This window comes from Heteronotia binoei, chromosome 2 (genome assembly GCF_032191835.1).
Source record: "Heteronotia binoei isolate CCM8104 ecotype False Entrance Well chromosome 2, APGP_CSIRO_Hbin_v1, whole genome shotgun sequence".
Taxonomy (NCBI): domain Eukaryota; kingdom Metazoa; phylum Chordata; class Lepidosauria; order Squamata; family Gekkonidae; genus Heteronotia; species Heteronotia binoei.
The window spans coordinates 118,180,476-118,198,188 of NC_083224.1; positions in this window are offsets into that span (position 1 = coordinate 118,180,476).

Here is a 17,713-nt window from a genome sequence, read left to right on the forward strand (position 1 = left end):
GGCAAAATAAAGGTTATGTGGACAACTTTCTAGAACAAAAGAAATTACAATAATCTCCACTGCTCAAGTGAATCTGATCCTTTCAAGATAGGTTTTATGTACAAGGCTGTAACACACCCTTCCTTCACTATCTTTTCTCTTATTACTTCAGATGGTTTTTAAAGAAGAACTCAAGGGATGTTCTAGGACCAACCACTTGTTTAATAACATGTTTTACCTCAGCAGGGTAACTATATTAATCAGAAACACAATACACTATCCTTACCTACTGGATTACAGCAAGTATTGCAGGAGAGTAGTTGTACTTATTTTTTTTAATCAAGGGAGGTGTCTAGTATTAGAAAAGGGGGAAGAAATGGCCTTTATGTACCCATGTGCTAGCCTTATTTCTCCCACCATTCTTTGCCTGTAGTGTATTCATCTACAATCATTTGGAATGGGGATATCAGAGGAGATAAAGAAAGCATCTGATTACTGCATAGAGCAGCAAGTTGTTGAGAACTGGATACCTCCACTGTTTCTGTAAACATAAAGCCTATTTATCTGTACACATTCCAGATAAATTGTCCAGTATCCAAGAACTTCTTCAGAGTGCATTTCTCCAACGAAGCAATAAACTATGTTTTCCAGCACATGTTAAAGGTCCAATATTTCTGTTAAAATTGGAGGCACACAGACATATCCTCTACAATTGTTCCCTTGAATATATGGTTGACAATGTCAAGGTGGTAGCTGGAGATCTGGGATTACAATTGATCTCAAGGTGACAGAGATCAGTTCACATTGAGAAAATGGCTACTTTGGAAGATGGAGTCTATGGCATTATACACTGTTGAAGTACCTCATCTCCCTAAACCCCACCGTTATCAGACTCCACCCCTAAAATTGGCCCATTGGCACTTACTGTGAAGGGTCATTCTCCTCTGAGATCAGGAGGACATTTCTGTGGGTTATTCCCATGGTTCCTTTAGGGAGGCAGGAAATACTGTCTTCTTCCTTTTGGCACCTTCAGAACGGCCCATTGGACTTACCGTGAGGGGTCCTTCTCCTCAGAGGTTCGGAGGATATCTCTGTGGGTTATTCCTACTGTTCCTTCAGGGAGGCAGGAACACTTTTTTTTTCACCTTCCTGTTGGCGCCTTCGGAATAACCCCACCCTCAGTTGTGGGACTCCGAAAGCAGTATCGTCTTCCCTCTAACTAGAAGGACTATAAACACACTAACAACTCATACTAAAATGCAAACTGTAAACGTGAACTCCAATAATACTGAAAGAAACACAGTACAAGGGAGATAGGCTGTAGAAAGAAACCTAAGCGATGAAATGAACCTGGGCGTGGCGAGATGTCCTCCGAACCTCTGAGGAGAAGGACCCCTCACGGTAAGTCCAATGGGCCGTTCTCCCTCAGAGGTTGTCGGACATCTCTGTGGGACCTACCAGAGCAGTCCCCTTTTAATCGGGTGGGTCTTCATCGCTGACCTCCCCCAGGACATGTTGCAATACCTTTCTTCCAAATGCTGCATCTGCTGATGCCATGGAATGTATCTTATAATGCCTTATGAATGTAGACGGAGAGGACCAAGTAGCAGCTCTACACACCTCTTCGACTGAAGCCCTATTCAGCAGTGCTGAGTTTGTGGAGGCACTCCTAAGCGAGTGTGCCGTGATTCCTCCAGGTACCTGTAACCCTGATGCCCTATAAGCTTCGCTAATGCAGGCCTTCAAAACTGTACTAATTGAAGAATTAGACATCTTGTCTCCAGCTCTAGGAGGAGAAATGTTAATGAACATATAGTCAGATTTTCTAATTGACTCCGATCTTAGAATGAAAATCTTCAAGGCTCTGCGCACATCTAGAGTATGCCAGACTACCTCCTTTGGGTGTTTGGGATCTGGACAAAAGGTGGGTAAATAGATTTCTTGTGATCGGTGGAACCTAGAAGCAGCCTTGGGAATGAAAGAGGGGTCCGTGCGCAAAACCACCTTTTCTTTGTGAAACACGCAAAGACCTGCTTTCACTGAGAGGGCCCCCAGTTCCGAAACCCGACGAGCCGATGTAATGGCTACTAAAAAGAGAGTTTTCATTCGTACCCATTTTAAGTCCACTTCTCGAAGAGGTTCAAATGGTTTCTTAGTAAGCGCTAATAAAACGGTATGGAGCCGCCAAGATGGAAAGTGATGGACCGTCGGAGGAGACTTCAAGTTTGCCCCCTGCAAAAACAACTGAATGTGAGGATGTTGAGATAGTCTGTATCCTCCCACGACCGGTAAAACCGTGGACAGGGCAGCTATCTGCCTTCTTAACGTAGCTGGTTTTAACTTGGCATCTAGTCCCTCCTGTAGGAATGCTAGTATCTCCGCCACTGAGGGATTAAGTGAGGAAACCTTTTTTCTACGACACCACCAGACAAAGGCCTTCCAGGTAGTGTTGTATATGCGGACTATGGAGGGTCTTCTTGACGCTAGCATAGTATCCGTCACCTCCGGTGAGTAACCTAGACTTCTGAACGTCTCCCACTCAATCTCCACGCGGTCAGATGAAACCACTCCGGGTCGGGGTGCCACACCGGACCCTGATGGAGCATGTCGGGAGAAACTGGTAGCGACATTGGGAGGTCTATTGATAGCTCTGTCAACATTGAGAACCATGGACGCCGTGGCCAATAGGGAGCTACCATGATGATTTCCGCCTGAAGCACTCTCACCCTCCGCAGAACTCGAGAAATGAGAGGGACCGGAGGAAACGCATACAAGAGACCTGGAGGCCAGGTGGCTGACAGGGCATCTGTCTGTTCGGCCTCTGGATGGAAGAACCTTGTGAAGTACCTTGGTAACTGGGAGTTTGTATCTGAAGTGAAACGATCCACCTCTGGTTGACTCCAACGCTGGCAGATGAGATCGAATATGTCTGAGCTGAGGGCCCACTCGCCCTCGCAGATTTCCTGTCTGCTTAACCAGTCTGCCTGTATGTTGTCCTGGCCTCTGATGTGTTCCGCCCTGAGAGAGGCCAGATTCTTTTCTGCCCATGTCAGAATCCTTGATGCTTCCCGGTGCAATTGCGAGGATCTGGAACCCCCCTGGTTGTTCAGATACGCCTTGGCTGTGATGTTGTCCGTTCTGACAAGGACATGCTTCTGGAACACTTGGGTCTTGAAGACCACCAGAGCTAGGCGTATGGCTCTGATTTCCAGAAGATTGATGGGGAGTAGACTCTCGGTGTGTGACCACCTGCCTTGGACTGGTTTGTCCTGAAGAGAGGCCCCCCAGCCCCCCAGGCTGGCGTCCGTGAACAGCTCTAGGAAAGAAGGAGGATGGAACAATTTGCCCTGGCGAAGGTGAGACAGATCCGTCCACCATAGCAGACTCCTCTTGACCTTTAAAGGAATTAACAGATTTAAGACCCTTCTCTCCATTATCTGAAGCTGAAATGGTCGTAGGAACAATTGAAGAGGTCTGGAGTGGAATCTGGCCCATTGAACCATGTCTATGGTCGATATCAAAAGTCCCATTAGTTTGGCAAGCAACATCAGTGGTGCTGATTTGCTCTGGATGACCTTGGTAGCCAAATCCCTGATGGACCTGGCCTTGGACAGAGGCAGAAACAGCGAATTGCAGGTGGAGTCGATCATCGCACCTAGATGTTCCAGTCTCTGTGTCGGGTGAAGTGAACTCTTTTCTGTGTTCACCAGGAACCCGTGTGACTGAAGGCACTGAATTGCCAGGGATGTACCCTGAAGAGATTTCTCTTTGCTGCTGGATCTGACCAAGAGGTCGTCCAGATAGGGGTGAATGTGGATCCCCTGCTTCCTCAGCTGGGCTATCGGATGTATTAACATCTTGGAGAAAACTCTGGGCGCTGCTGACAGACCGAAAGGTAAGGCCCTGTATTGGTAGTGTTGATTGAGTACCACGAACCTTAGGAATCGACGATGGGAAGGGTGGATAGGTATGTGCAGATAAGCTTCGGTCAGGTCTATGGAAGTGAGGTACTCCCCTGTCAAGAGAGAGTCCATAATGAATCTCAAAGTTTCCATCCTGAAGTGACGTACTTTGACGTAGCGATTTAGAAACTTGAGATCCAAGATGGCCCTCCAGTCCCCATTCTTCTTGGGTATGGTGAAAAGGATGGAATACACTCCCTTCCTCCTCTCCAACCCTGGGACCAGCTCGACTGCTCGAATGTCGATGAGATGTTGAATCGCTTTTGTGGTGATGAGAAGCTTGTGTGTCTGTTTGGGGGTAGGAGACCTGACAAATCTGTCTGGTGGAATGCGATGGAACACTATTGAATACCCCTCTTGCACGATTTCTAAAGACCATTGGTCTGCCTGGGAGGCCTCCCAGGTCTCTGCAAAGTGGAGTAGTCGAGCTCCCACCGGTAAGTGACTGTAGTCATGCCTGCTTGGACTTGGCCTCTCTGTCAGGCTTGTCCATCTTGGAGAAGTTATTGCGATTGAATTTGGAGCCGAATGAACCTCTTTTGAAGGAGCTCTTTGGTGTTTCCCAATTAAACTTTTTGGATTCAGAATGATATCTGGCCAAAGAATGTTGGGTCCGAAAGGACTGAGGGCCCCTCTTTTCATTCCTCCTAATGGATTTGGGCATGGCCTTCTTTTTATCCCTAGTCTCTACTAGGATCTTGTCCAAAACGTCCCCGAAGAGACGGTCCCCCTGAAAAGGATAAGCTGCCACCGTGGACTTAGAGAGGAAGTCAGCCTGCCAGGCCCTAAGCCACAGAAGGCGTCTAGTCACAGTGGTAGAGGCCATGATCTTGGAAGCAAATGTTAGAATATCTAACGTGGCATCAGCTGTAAATGACGCTGCCTTAAGGATGCGTGAGGCACCTTCTAACATGCGTCTGCTATCCTCTGGTAACATCTGGATTAACTTGTGTACCCAGACGATGGATGCCCTGGAAACCAGGGAGGCCGCAGAGGACGCCTTGACTATCATGGCCACAGATTCATACAACCTTTTCAAGGTCGCCTCAGCTTTTTTGTCCAGGGGATCTCTAAGAGAACCCTGGCCATCCTCTGAAACCAGTCCCGAGGACTGTTAAGCTGCTACTGGTCCGTCTACAGTTGGAGCTTGTAACAACTCGTTGGTATAAGCAGGCAGGGCATATAACTTCTTCACTAAGTGAGGAAACTGCTTAAGAGAAGCTGGTTTTTCCCATTCTGTTCTAACCTGTTTTTCAAAGTATTCTGGAAAAGGGAAGACTTGTTCAGACGTTTCCCCCCTGGGCAAGAACTCAGAATTTCCGCTGGTCCTAGACTTAAACTTCTTAGACTTAGCCCCCTTAGCTTCCTCGTCTATGGGCCCCTCCTGAATTTCTAAAGCCAACAGCATTTTGGCCAGTAGAAACTGGTAATCTTCCTGACGGAAGAAACGACTAGCCTGCTCAGGAATTTTGACCTCCTCCTGTTCCTCCTCAGAGAAACATTCCCCCTCTTCCCTGTCTTCCTGGTCAGAGCCAGATGCCATAGACTCAGGCTCAAAGGATAGGGACTGGGAAGACTGCACTGGGGCCTTCCGTGCTGCCTTGGTGGGCCAGGAGAAGGAATGGGGAAGCTCTGAAGAAAGGGTTGGACCCTGAGGGAGAAGCCCCATACGGGCGCAAAAGGAGCCCATTTCTTCCTGCATGGCTCTTCTAATAAATAGCATAGCCTCTGGGTTCAGAGGGTTGCCCATTTGTACGTTACCCCCAGCCTGGAAGCCGTCGATGTGCGTGTGCAGGTAGTTCCGATCCTCCGGAGTGCCTGCTATTGGGGGGTGGAAGGTGTGAGAGCGACGCTCCGCACTTCCAAAATGGCCGCCGCTGCTTTCTGCCGCCTCGAGGAGCATAGCCTGGGTCTGCATTATGTGCCGTTTCTTGGCGCTAGCAGCTGAGTCTTCTGCGGCCGCGTCGGGAAGGGCGCGAACAAGCCGCGAAGGCAAGTCGGCTCCTTCGGCGTGAGTCGGCGCTGCTAGAAGCGCGGCGCGCGACTCTCCCTCCTCATCAGATAGGAAACCGTCCCTACTGCAGGCCATTCTGAACGACCCGGGTAAGTTTCCTCAGAAGTCTTGGCCAGTAAAAGGCAGAAGGAAAGGAGGGGCAAATAGATGTGGAAAAGAGAGATATGGAAGGAAATTTAGAAAAAGAAACAGAGAAAAAAGGCTGAGCCTAGCCTTGTGCTTCTGCTCCCTGTAGAGGCAGGAACAAAACTGAGGGCGGGGTTATTCCGAAGGCACCAACAGGAAGGTGAAAAAAAAAAGTGTTCCTGCCTCCCTGAAGGAACAGTAGGAATAACCCACAGAGATGTCCGACAACCTCTGAGGGAGAATAACCTGCTCCTTCAGTTCTGGGACTCTGAAAGAAGTGACCTTGAAATAAACTTAATAAACTCCAAAGGGATCTGTGGAGGCTGGGCAAGTAGGCATCAACATGGCAAATGAGGTTCAATGTGGCCAAGTGCAAGGTAATGCATATTGAGGCCAAAAATCCTAACTATAAATACAAGTTGATGGGATGTGAACTAGAGGAGATTGACCAAGAGAAAGATCTTGGAGTCGTGGTAGATAACCACTGAAAATGTCAAGACAGTGTGCGACTGCAATAAAAAAGACCAACACTATGCTGGGAATTATTAGGAAGGGAATTGAAAACAAATCAGCCAGTATTATAATGCCCCTGTATAAATCGATGGTGCAGCCTCATTTGGAGTACTGTGTGCAATTCTGGTCACCGCACCTCAAAAAAGATATTATAGTTTTGGGAAAAGTCCAGAGAAGGGCAACTAGAATGATTAAAGGGTTGGAACATTTTCCCTTTGAAGAAAGGTTAAAACGCTTGAGGCTCTTTAGCTTGAAGAAATGTCGACTGAGGGGTGACATGATAGAGGTTTACAAGATTATGCATGAGATAGAGAAGGTAGAGAAAGAAATACTTTTCTCCCTTTCTCACAATACGAGAACTCATGGGTACTCAATGAAATTGCTGAGCAGTAGGGTTAGAACGAATAAAAAGAAGTATTTCTTCACCCAAAGAATGATTAACACATGGAATTAATAATAATAATAATAAGCTTTTATTTATATCCCGCTCTCCCCGCCGAGGCAGGCTCAGGGCGGCTCACAAGACATGCAGTGTACCATGATTATAATAAATACAATTATACAATAAGATACAATTAAAACACATTAGATAAATAAATTAATTAAAACCACTACAAATTAAAAGGTGCTACAGTACAGTATATAGTATATATCCAGATGGTTAGATGTCACTTTCAGGATTCCATCTTATAGACCAGTTGAAAAAGGACAGTTTTACAAGCCCTGCGGAACTGATTTTTTGCATATTAGACCACACCCTCCGATGTAGCCAGTCCACCAAGAGCTTACAAAAAAGAGCTTTGTCAGCTCTTGGAGGATTGGCTATATCAGGGGGTGTGGCCTAATATGCAAAGGAGCTCCTGCTAGAATTCCACCCCTGTTTGGAGCCTCGAGCTTTACACCACACCTTACTATGGTAAAAAAACAGCAACTATAATACAAAAGTGTAGATAAAACATAAATGTATAAGACTATTACATTAAAAATTCCACAATCATAAAATATCAATGTTTACAAAGTCATAGCACTCATACATAACATATAGAGGGATCTCCCCAATTCTGATAATTAGCGATCTCCTACTCTTCAGTGCCAACCATCCATATTTAGCAACCTTGTAAGTTATGTCCTGGCTCTTGTCAGAGAGCATTTTTACAGAGAATTAAAGCTCTGTATCTCCCTGGATAAACTGGAAGTATGGGAATTATGTAAATTTCATGTAACTGGTTATTCATCTTTACAGTCGAAGATAACATGTTCTAATGTTGTTAGCCGCTCTGAGCTTGCTCCGGCAGGGAGGGCGGGATATAAATAAAATGATGATGATTATGATGAATGTTTCTATGCTATGTGTCTGCTTGTGGGGAGGGCAGAATATAATTCAGCTAAAATAAATAAATAAATAAAATATTTCCCCATCTTGCAATGGAATTTTAAAATATCTTCTTTCAGGAACTGCAGGAGGCAAAGCATCTCAGAGCATTAATTTAAAAGTTCTCCTGTGTTCATAATTTACCAGATCATAATGATAAGACATGGATGTTACTCTGGCCACAGAACTTGGATTGAATAGGAACTTTTAAATTCTGTTTCTATGCTGCCTCTCAACATCAAGTATTCTCTTTTCCACCACCATTTTGGCTTGATCATAACCCATATTTAACAACAGTCTAGCCAAAGGTGGAGTATAAGTATAGAAATTTAGGGACTGGATCAAGCAGGAGAGATGCTTGGCCAATGAGCAGACTGGCTTTAGAAGGGGATATTCAACTTTAGATCATTGTGTGATCTTAGACTATTTGACTGCAAATACTCCTCTAATTCCACAGTGTCACTGTACTCAGCTTTCATTGATTTAAAATCAGTGTTTGACTCAATCTTCAGACCCATTTTATGGGAAAAATTAAAATCTACATATATCAATGGACAGCTATTACATTTGATTCAAGCCCTACACAAAAATAACACCATGCAGGTTAGATTTAATCCCCAAAGCTTTCAGTAAAAAATAACATGGGGAGTTAGACAGGGCTGTATATTGACCTTCTTTCTTTTTAACCTATATATCAATGATTTGGTATCTTGAGCTTTGCACCTTGTAGAAATAACTGAACATGAGGGTGCTTGGTCAAATTGTTTGCCACCAATGACAGAAAGCACAGTGGAAAGAGTGGCCATCTGTCTATGAAGAGTGGAGGTTTTCAAACCTGAGAGTAGCCCATCCTGCAAGAAGGATAAAACAGGTACAACCAAAGGGGACAGTAGATCAGCTTTTCCTCCTCCTGCATCACCTGACAAAGGCTTTCTAAATCATACTGTAAATGCAAATTGTAAACTGCCATCTGGAAAATAGAATGGTGTCTGCCACCTCAGACAAATACCCTAGTTGGATGAGGTGTCCCTGCTCAATCTCCAGGAAGTCAAGCACAGCCAATCCAGATGGGAATGCCACACTGGTCCCTGGAGAAGCATGTCTGATTCACCAGGAGGTGCAGAGGAGGATGAACTGCCAGTTCCTTCAGCACTGAGAACCAGTGTCATCATGCCCAGAATGGAGCAACCAGAAAAATTTCAGCCTTCTGTTCCCTCACCTTCCGAATGGTCTTGGGAATGAGAAGGATTGGTGGGAAGGTGAAGAGATGACCCTGAGATCAATGGGATGTCAGGGCATCTGTCACTTATGCTTTGTGATGGTATCACCTTGTGAAGAACCATGGAAATTGATGGTTTGAAGACAACACAAAGAGATCCACCAGAGGATGACTCAGACATAGACATATAAGGTCGAACAGGTCTGGATGTAGGGACCATTCCCCTTCACAGATGGTCTCCTGCTGAGCCAGTCAGCTTGAGTGTTGCTCACCCCTTCGATGTGTTCCACCCATATCGAAGTGACATTCGTTTAAACCCAAGAGGGAATCTTCATAGCCTCCCAATGCAATTGGGAGAGCCTGGAACTTCCCTGGCTGTTCAAGTAGGCCTTCACAGGTATGCTGTACATTCAGATCATAACGTGCTGGTGTCTGAGACTGGGACTGAAGGGATTCAAGGCATGCCAAATTGCTCGTTCCAGCAGGTTTATAGGTAGACGCTGTTCCTTGGGAGACCATTGACCCTAAGCTGAAACATCGTCTAAGACTGCTCCTCAACCGTGCAGACTGGCATCTGTGAAAAGTTCCTTGGGGAAGGGGGCATTAAACACCTTGCCCTGGTGAAGATTGCTCAGATCTGTCCACCACAAAAGATTGTTCTTGCTTTTCAAAAGAACCTGAAGATTCAACTCCCTCCTTTCCATGATCAATGTCTGATAAGGTCAGAGGAAGGACTGCAAAAGTCTGGAGTGAAGATGAGCCCATTGGACCATATCTATGCAGGACACTAGTAGATCCATAAACTTGGTGAGGGACAACAGAGAGGATGACTTGTTCTGGATTACTAGTGTTGCCACCTCTTGGGTCTTTTGGTAGGTGGTAGAAACAATGAGCTGCACATCATGTTGATCATGGCTCCTAGATGTTTGATTTTTTGAACTTGCTGGAGGGAACTCTTCAAGTCATTTATAAGGAACCTGTGCTCCTATAAGCATCAAAGGGTATTCTCTGTGGCCTGGAGAAACCTGGTTCGACTGCTGGATCTGACAAGGAAGTTGTCCAAGTATGGCTGGACATGAATCCCTTGTCTCTTGAGGTGCACCACAGGGTTTATAAGTATTTTGGGATAAAACCCTCAGAGCTGTGGAAAATCCAAATGGAAGAGCCCGATACTAAAAATGGTGACCCTCCATCACAAACTTTAGGAACCATCTGTGAGATGGATGAATTCAGATGTGAAGACAGGCTTCTGTCAAGTCTATAAATGTCAGAAAGTCACCTGGTTGAAGGGTCTCCATGCTAGATCTCAAGGTTTCCATGTGAAACTGTTGCAACCTGATGAATTTGTTCAGGAACTTCAGGTTTAGGATGGCTCTCCAGTCACCATTCTTGAGTAGTGTGAACAGAATGGAATAAACACCTGATCCTTTTCAGGAAGAGGAACTGGTTCAATGGCATAAATGTTTAGCAGATGTTGAAAAGCTTGGTTCATGAGCAGCCTTTTGTTGTCATTCCTGGAGATTGGAGGCTGAACAAACCTTTCCAGTGGGATACTGAAGAATTCAATGGTATAACCTTGAGAAATCACATTTTGCACCCAACAGTCTGCCTGAGAAGCCTTCAAGGTTGGAAGGAAATTAAGAAGACAGGCCCCAACCAGAAGGTTCACACATTCATGACTGCTTGAGTTTGGAGTCGCAGTCTCTTCTATCATTCTTGTTGAAGTTTTGTTTGTTGAACTTGGAGCCAAAGAAACCTGTTTTGAAGGAGGACTTGGAAGACTCCCAGTTGGGTTTCTGAGTGGAATCTGGCCAGGGAGTGCTGGGTCTTGGAGATTCAAGGCTGCTGTAGTCTTAGACAGTAAATAGTGGTAATCTTCAGCCTTGAAGAAATGGCTGGATTGCTCATAAACCTTAGCCTCGTTTTCTTCTTCATCTGAAAGGAACTCCCCTTCCTCTCATTCTTCAGAGTCAGACTCTGAAGAGGCTGTTTCTGCCCAAGCACCTCTTGCCCACTTTTTGCAAGGGAGGACCTTATGGGACACCTTGATAGGTCATGAGTAGCAGGGTTGGGAAGAAAGAGGCGGACAAGGGGGGGACCTTGAGGATTAATGTCCACTCTGGTACAAAAGGAGATTTCCTCTTGCATTGCCTTCTAAAACACCTGCATAAGCTTGGTGGAGCTGAGAAAGTCCCCTGACTCAGGTATGTCACCCATTAGTAGAGAAGTTTTTTGACTGGTGCATCAAATGGGAAACTTTTATCTACTCCTGCTGTGGTCTGCATAAGTGGTGGGAAGGCATAGGAGCCAGGATCCACACATTCAAGATGTCCACTGCAAGCCTTTGACAGCCCCAGGGGATTGGTGGGCTCTTCCTGCAGGTAGTGTTTCTTAGTGTGCTGCTCTGTCACTACTTCTTCAGTCTCATTGGGGATGGCACGAACAAGTCACAAAGGCAAGTTGGTCCCACTGGCGAAATGCACTGTGACTGCTGCCACAGCACGCATCTTCAAGTCCTCTTCAGATTAAAAACAAGCAAACATTGAAGTGCTTTGCCAATGCCATTAGACTATTGGAAGGCATAAGCACTCAAAGTGATGATCCTCACAACTTCACCAGAAGAGAAAAAAGGAAAGGTGAGGAAAAAGGAGAGGAAGACAAAGGACAGGGGAGAAAACCATCAGAGATATTTTTTTTTAAGTTGGAGAATAGAGTTCAAGCGAAATATAACAATCAGCTGGAAGGCTATTTCCTACAGAGGCAGGAACAGACCTGGAGGGGTGGGTTATTCCAAAGGCACCAAAAGAAAGAAGAAAAAAGTATTTCCTGCCTCCATAAAGGAACCATGGGAAAAGCCTACAGAGATGTCCTCCGCCTCAGAGGGAGAACTCCATGTATTTCCCAACCTGGAGTTGGTAACCCCAGAGGAAGTCAATCTGAAATATTCAATACGAGTATTAGAAGGATGTTTAGCCAGCATCAGCATGTCATAAAATAAGTTCTCAGGAAGCTCTCTGTTTAAACATGGAACATTATGCCAGAAGCAAAGCCTTTCACTTCAAACGCCCAAAGAAAAGGGGTCTCAATGATTTGGCAAAGCCAGACTAAAAACTAAGCTGCTGTAATATATCAATTACAGGAGTCTAGCCAAAGCAGTCAAACTGCCATTTTGTGGTTAACAAATCTTGCTGCTATGACTTCAGTACATTACTCGTCCCTCATTTATTCTATGCACGTAGGGAATAAATCTGAGGGCAACATATTCCAGGCAGGAATAAAGAGCTTTGATTCTCTGGAGTCTAAATATCCAATATAGATCAATGTTGCTAGAGAGAGAAAGAGAGGAATTTAATTACCTCAAGCTTTAAACCAAATGCAAAAGACAGTGGGGGAGGCAGAGTCTGAGCTGGGGCAGGGGCCACCTAAGTGCTACACTGTTCACAGCAACTACCTGATAATGGGGTAAAGAGGCTGCAACAAGAGTAGGAAACAATTATCTGGAAAAATAAAATAAAAAATGACAGAAGGATAATTCTGATAAAGCACAGAACCAAATGGGGCCCTATAGAGGGATTCTAGATAGAAGTCATCAAAGGCACAGAAATATAAATTAATTTTTGATATTAATTAAATGTAAAATTTTCATTTAATATTCATGACAGAAAGGTTCACTTTTTATGGTCATTTGAAGTTTCTATCTCAAAAGCATGTACTTTTCTTAAAATGTACTAGTTTCCTCCTAAAATGGATGCAAGGCTGCTGGAGCCTGCTGGGTGTTTTCCAAGCTTGTCAAGCACTCAGTACCTTGAGCATTTGCCAGTTCCTCTTGCTGCAGCCATATGGTGCTGGTCTCCTCCCTTCTCATTAACCTGAATGCACTGAAATGTTGCCTCCCTTGTCCTCAACTTACAGATGACTAGGATTGCAGAGGGAAATGCTGTGCGTGCAAGTGTCACAGGGAGCAGAAACATAAATTTCTCATTCTGCACAAGGCACTTTAAACTCTGTGCCATTTTTTTCTACTTTGCCTGCTCCTCATTTTGCCTGAGCTCCTGCCATCATGTGTTATTGCCAACCTCCCCACTTGTTCCTGTAAACCCAGTATTCAGCTGCTTATTGATTTTTTTTTTCATATATGACCTTTAGAACACCTTGGTTCAAACCTCATTCGTTTGCAGACATTACAGCATGCTTCACACCTGAGGACAAGACATGGCTTGTCATTATGGGAGCAAGTCTGGGAAATCCTTAGGTTCATGGATGACTTCCCTATGCCCACTCCAGCAGCAAAATGGTGAATTCCTATCAAAATCTACATATTTGGTTTCATGTGATTTAACTGATAGGACTGCTAAAGCATTCAGTCCATCTTGGGACATTTGTGACCTGAGATATCTCTTAATTAACTTAAGTTTGCTGAAATTCTTTTCAGCTGATGCAATTGAAACCAGAATTGTCAGCAACAACCACAAAGCCACAACTGTATTTGAAGAAGAATTGCAGATTTATACCCCGCCCTTCTTTCTGAATCAGAGATTCAGAGCGGCTTACAATCTCCTTTATCTTCTCCCCCCACAACAGACACTCTGTGAGGTGGGTGGGGCTGAGAGGGCTCTCACAGCTGCTGTACTTTCAAGGACAACCTCTGCGATTTGGGAATGTGGGGCTCTATGAATGGGATATGATGTAGTGCAAAGTCTCCTGCAGGGGCAAATGGTCAGGTAGCATCTTGCCCAGTGCCTTGAGCTTCTCCAATATAAATATGTGGAGTTGTTTTTTGATAAAATGGAAGCAAGGAAAACAATTTAAGTCACCTTGAGTTCACATTGGGGGGAAAAATGGAAGTAAACAAAGATGGAAGTAAATAAATATCTGTAAACATCCTTGAGAGGTAAAATATACAAAGCTTCAGTGCCTTGCTCAAGATTACAAATTGTGAGTTCCAGGTTTCGGCGCCTTGCTATTGGCGGCGGTTCGTGGAGCACATCTCCAGCAACCCCCTGAATCACGTGGCTGGAGGGGCTCCATGGCTGTGGAACCCCAAGGGAGACCCAGGCAGGGAGCTCACTGAGTGTCATTGAAAAGGGTAGGGAGGGGTTTGCACATTCAGCTGGTCTCTCCCTTCCCAAAGTTGTGGGTTTTGATTGTTTCTTTATATGGGATTTACAAGCTTTGACAAGAATATTAAAGTTATTTTTTCTTTTGGATTATAATCATGGTTGGAGCTAAAATTCAAACCAAAGACTTGGCTGGCTGTATTCAAACATCTCCAAAGGATCCCTCTCAATTCTCTTCATGTGAATTAGCCTGCTTGTTTTCACTTTGCTCCTTATTTTTTCTTCAACCTGTGTTTTGGATGGGACTTGCTCTGCTTGGTATATATATATATATATATATATATATATATATATATATATATATATATATATATATATATATATATATATATATATATATATATATATATATGTGTGTGTGTGTGTGTGTGTGTGTGTGTGTGTGTGGAGTGGAGTGGAGAGTATAGTGTTTCTATTTAATGGCTTGAAGGATCATAGTAAACTGAGCCTTAAGTCCACTGGTGCCTTGCTTCACGAACTGTGTCTTATAAAACTACTAACAGGACACAAGAAAACTGGCTGAACTTTCATCTTGAAAAAAAAGGGGGGGGGGATTGCCTTTCTGTTTTGACTACTGTTAGAGCTTTATGTTTATATAATTGCTTTGAGATAATAACTGTGCTTATCATTGCTGTGGTGACATTGTTGTTAATAGTTAGAACATTTTGTTTCTAAACAATTCCTCACCCTCCCCCACCCACTTGCTTTTTACTTGAAAATCATACAATAATAAGCTGGGTTTTGTGTGTTGCAATTTATAGTCTGTAATATTGTTCAGGTATTGGGCAGCAAAATGAGCAAAAAGGTGAATAAAGCAGATAAGAAAGTTACCCCTAACCTTCCCCTTCTCCTAGTCAAAATATAGGCCCAGAAAAATTTGGGGTGACTGGTATCCAAGAAGATATAAAAGAACTACAAAATACTTCGATGACAGCCATAGCCCAATTGACTGATAAGATCTAGGAGATCAGTTGGGAGAGGTCCAGAAGGAACTGGCAGTTAATAGGAAGCAAACTTCAGGAACAAATCAAGCTTTGAAGATTCTAGATTCCAAGATGGTGGACACAACACAGAAATTAGCGAAAATGGAAACTAAACAAAAAGTCTCAGAAGATAGACTGCTTCAGCTGGAGATGGATAGGGCAGCATATATGCTAAGGTTTCAGAGTGTACCATAGGAAAATCTGAAAATTTACCTAAGTTAATAAGCAAAGCTCTAGCAGAAGTAATGCCGATTTAACCTCTGTAAATGGAGTGGGAAATTGACTTAGCATATAGAGTCCCCTCAGCTTTGCATGGAGGAATTTGTTACTGAGAGAAATACATGTCAGATTTTGAAAAAGGATGGTGAGAGATTCAATTCTTAAATGTACAAGAGATAGTTATTAAAATAAAAGGGGAGAAGGTGAGAATCCTTAAAGAAATTCCATGGCCAATGAGAAGAAGACGACATTGGATTTATATCCCACCTTCCACTCCGTCTCAGAGTGGCTCACAATCTCCTTTATCTTCCTCCCCCACAACAGACACCCTGTGAGGTGGGTGGGGCTGAGAGGACTCTCACAGCAGCTGCCCTTTCAAGGACAACCTCTGCCAGAACTATGGCTGACCCAAGGCCATTCTAGCAGGTGCAAGTGGAGGACTGGGGAATCAAACCCAGTTCTCCCAGATAAGAGTCCGCACACTTAACCAATACACCAAACTGGCTCTCAGAAAAGAGACAGAAGAGAGTACACTACTCTCACCTCTCTGCTAAGACAGAATGACATTGTTACCTGGCTGATCCCAGAAGGGCTTATTTTTTTCACATGATGGCAAAAGATCATATCACCTCAATATTCAAAGCAGAGGAGTTACTGGAAAAATATGGTGAGAAGCTGAAGAAAGATAAAGAAGACAAGAATGATAGTCAAGGGCCCTCCTCCCAAGGCGAATCCTCTGAGGGGGAACTTAGCCATGAATAAAAAAAAATACAAAACCAGGATGCAGACAAAGAAAGATTAAAAAGATAGTAACATAAAAAACTGTATAATGGTTAAGCATTGGGTTAAATTTCTTTCACTTTATGTTAATAAGGAAATAGAAATTCATCCAAGAGTTCTTTCAGATCACAACCCTTTAACTTTGAATTGGAAGGAGGCTCCAAGGAAAACTAGATGAAGTTTGAGAACTCAGATTTTGAAACATAAGGATTTTCTTTAAAATACCAAAAAGTAATTGGATAACTTCTTTAAACAGAATATCACCCAAGAAGTAAAAATACAAACTGCGATACAAACAAGACTTTCTTTAGAGGGCTAGCTATTGGTTATATGGCAAAACAAAAGAAAGAAAGATCTAAAAAATTTCAAGATTTAATGCAACAGCTGAAGAACAATGAAGATATATTCAAACTCTACCCTACCAAGTTGGAATTAAGTAATAAAATAAAGCTTTTACCGCACAAAATCAATCTATTATTGGTAGAAGAGGTAGAAAGTAAACTGAAATTTGCCAAACAAAATAACGTTGAAAATGCAAACAAAGCGGGAAGGTGGCTTGCCTACAAGTTAAGTAAAGAAAATGCCAAACTGATTATTCACACCCTTAAAGGAGACGATAACAAGGAAGAAAGCAGCAGATATGATTCAAAAAGATAGTTGAACAATTGTATAAAGGTTTGTTTAAGCGTACTTGTCATGTACCCTGTGGGTTGCCACCTTACTCTGCCACCACTCTGGATTTATGGTCCATTGGGAAGACCCAGAGTACCCTCCCAAGCCTTTTAGCCAAGAAAACACAGGTGTGAGGACCAGGCAGAGAATATTAAAAGGATAAAGGTTTATTCATACAGGAATGGGCATTTAAAACAAGACATGGTGCTTAATATATAAATAACAGTGCATAAGGGTAAATCCAAATAAACCCTAATGCGGCTACGTATACTTCCCTTAGCCTTCATGACCCACAGCCTTCTATACCACCTGTTACTCACTCTACCTCCGAGTGAGGGATCCTTCTCTCAGCCACAGACTGTCCTCTCAGCTTGACTCTGTGGGTGTTTTCGCACTCACCTTCAGCCGGCGCCGCGACCCTCTTGACGACGGAGGATCTGTGCTGATTTCCCACACGAAGCGCTGGAGCAACCAGAAGAGCCGCCAATTTCCGGCGCGAAGCCCGCTCAAACGTAAATCGCCAAGAAGCAGGAAAACGCTTGAGCGGGCTTCGCGCCGGAAATTGGCGGCTCTTCTGGTTGCTCCAGCGCTTTGTGTGGGAAATCAGCACATATCCTCCGTCGTCAAGAGGGTCGCGGCGCCGGCTGAAGGTGAGTGCGAAAACACCCTGTGAGAGAAAAATAATGCAGTTCCATAACCCACAAAGTTTAGGTATCAATCTCCTCACACAATCCCTGGACACTGATTGGTTACAGCG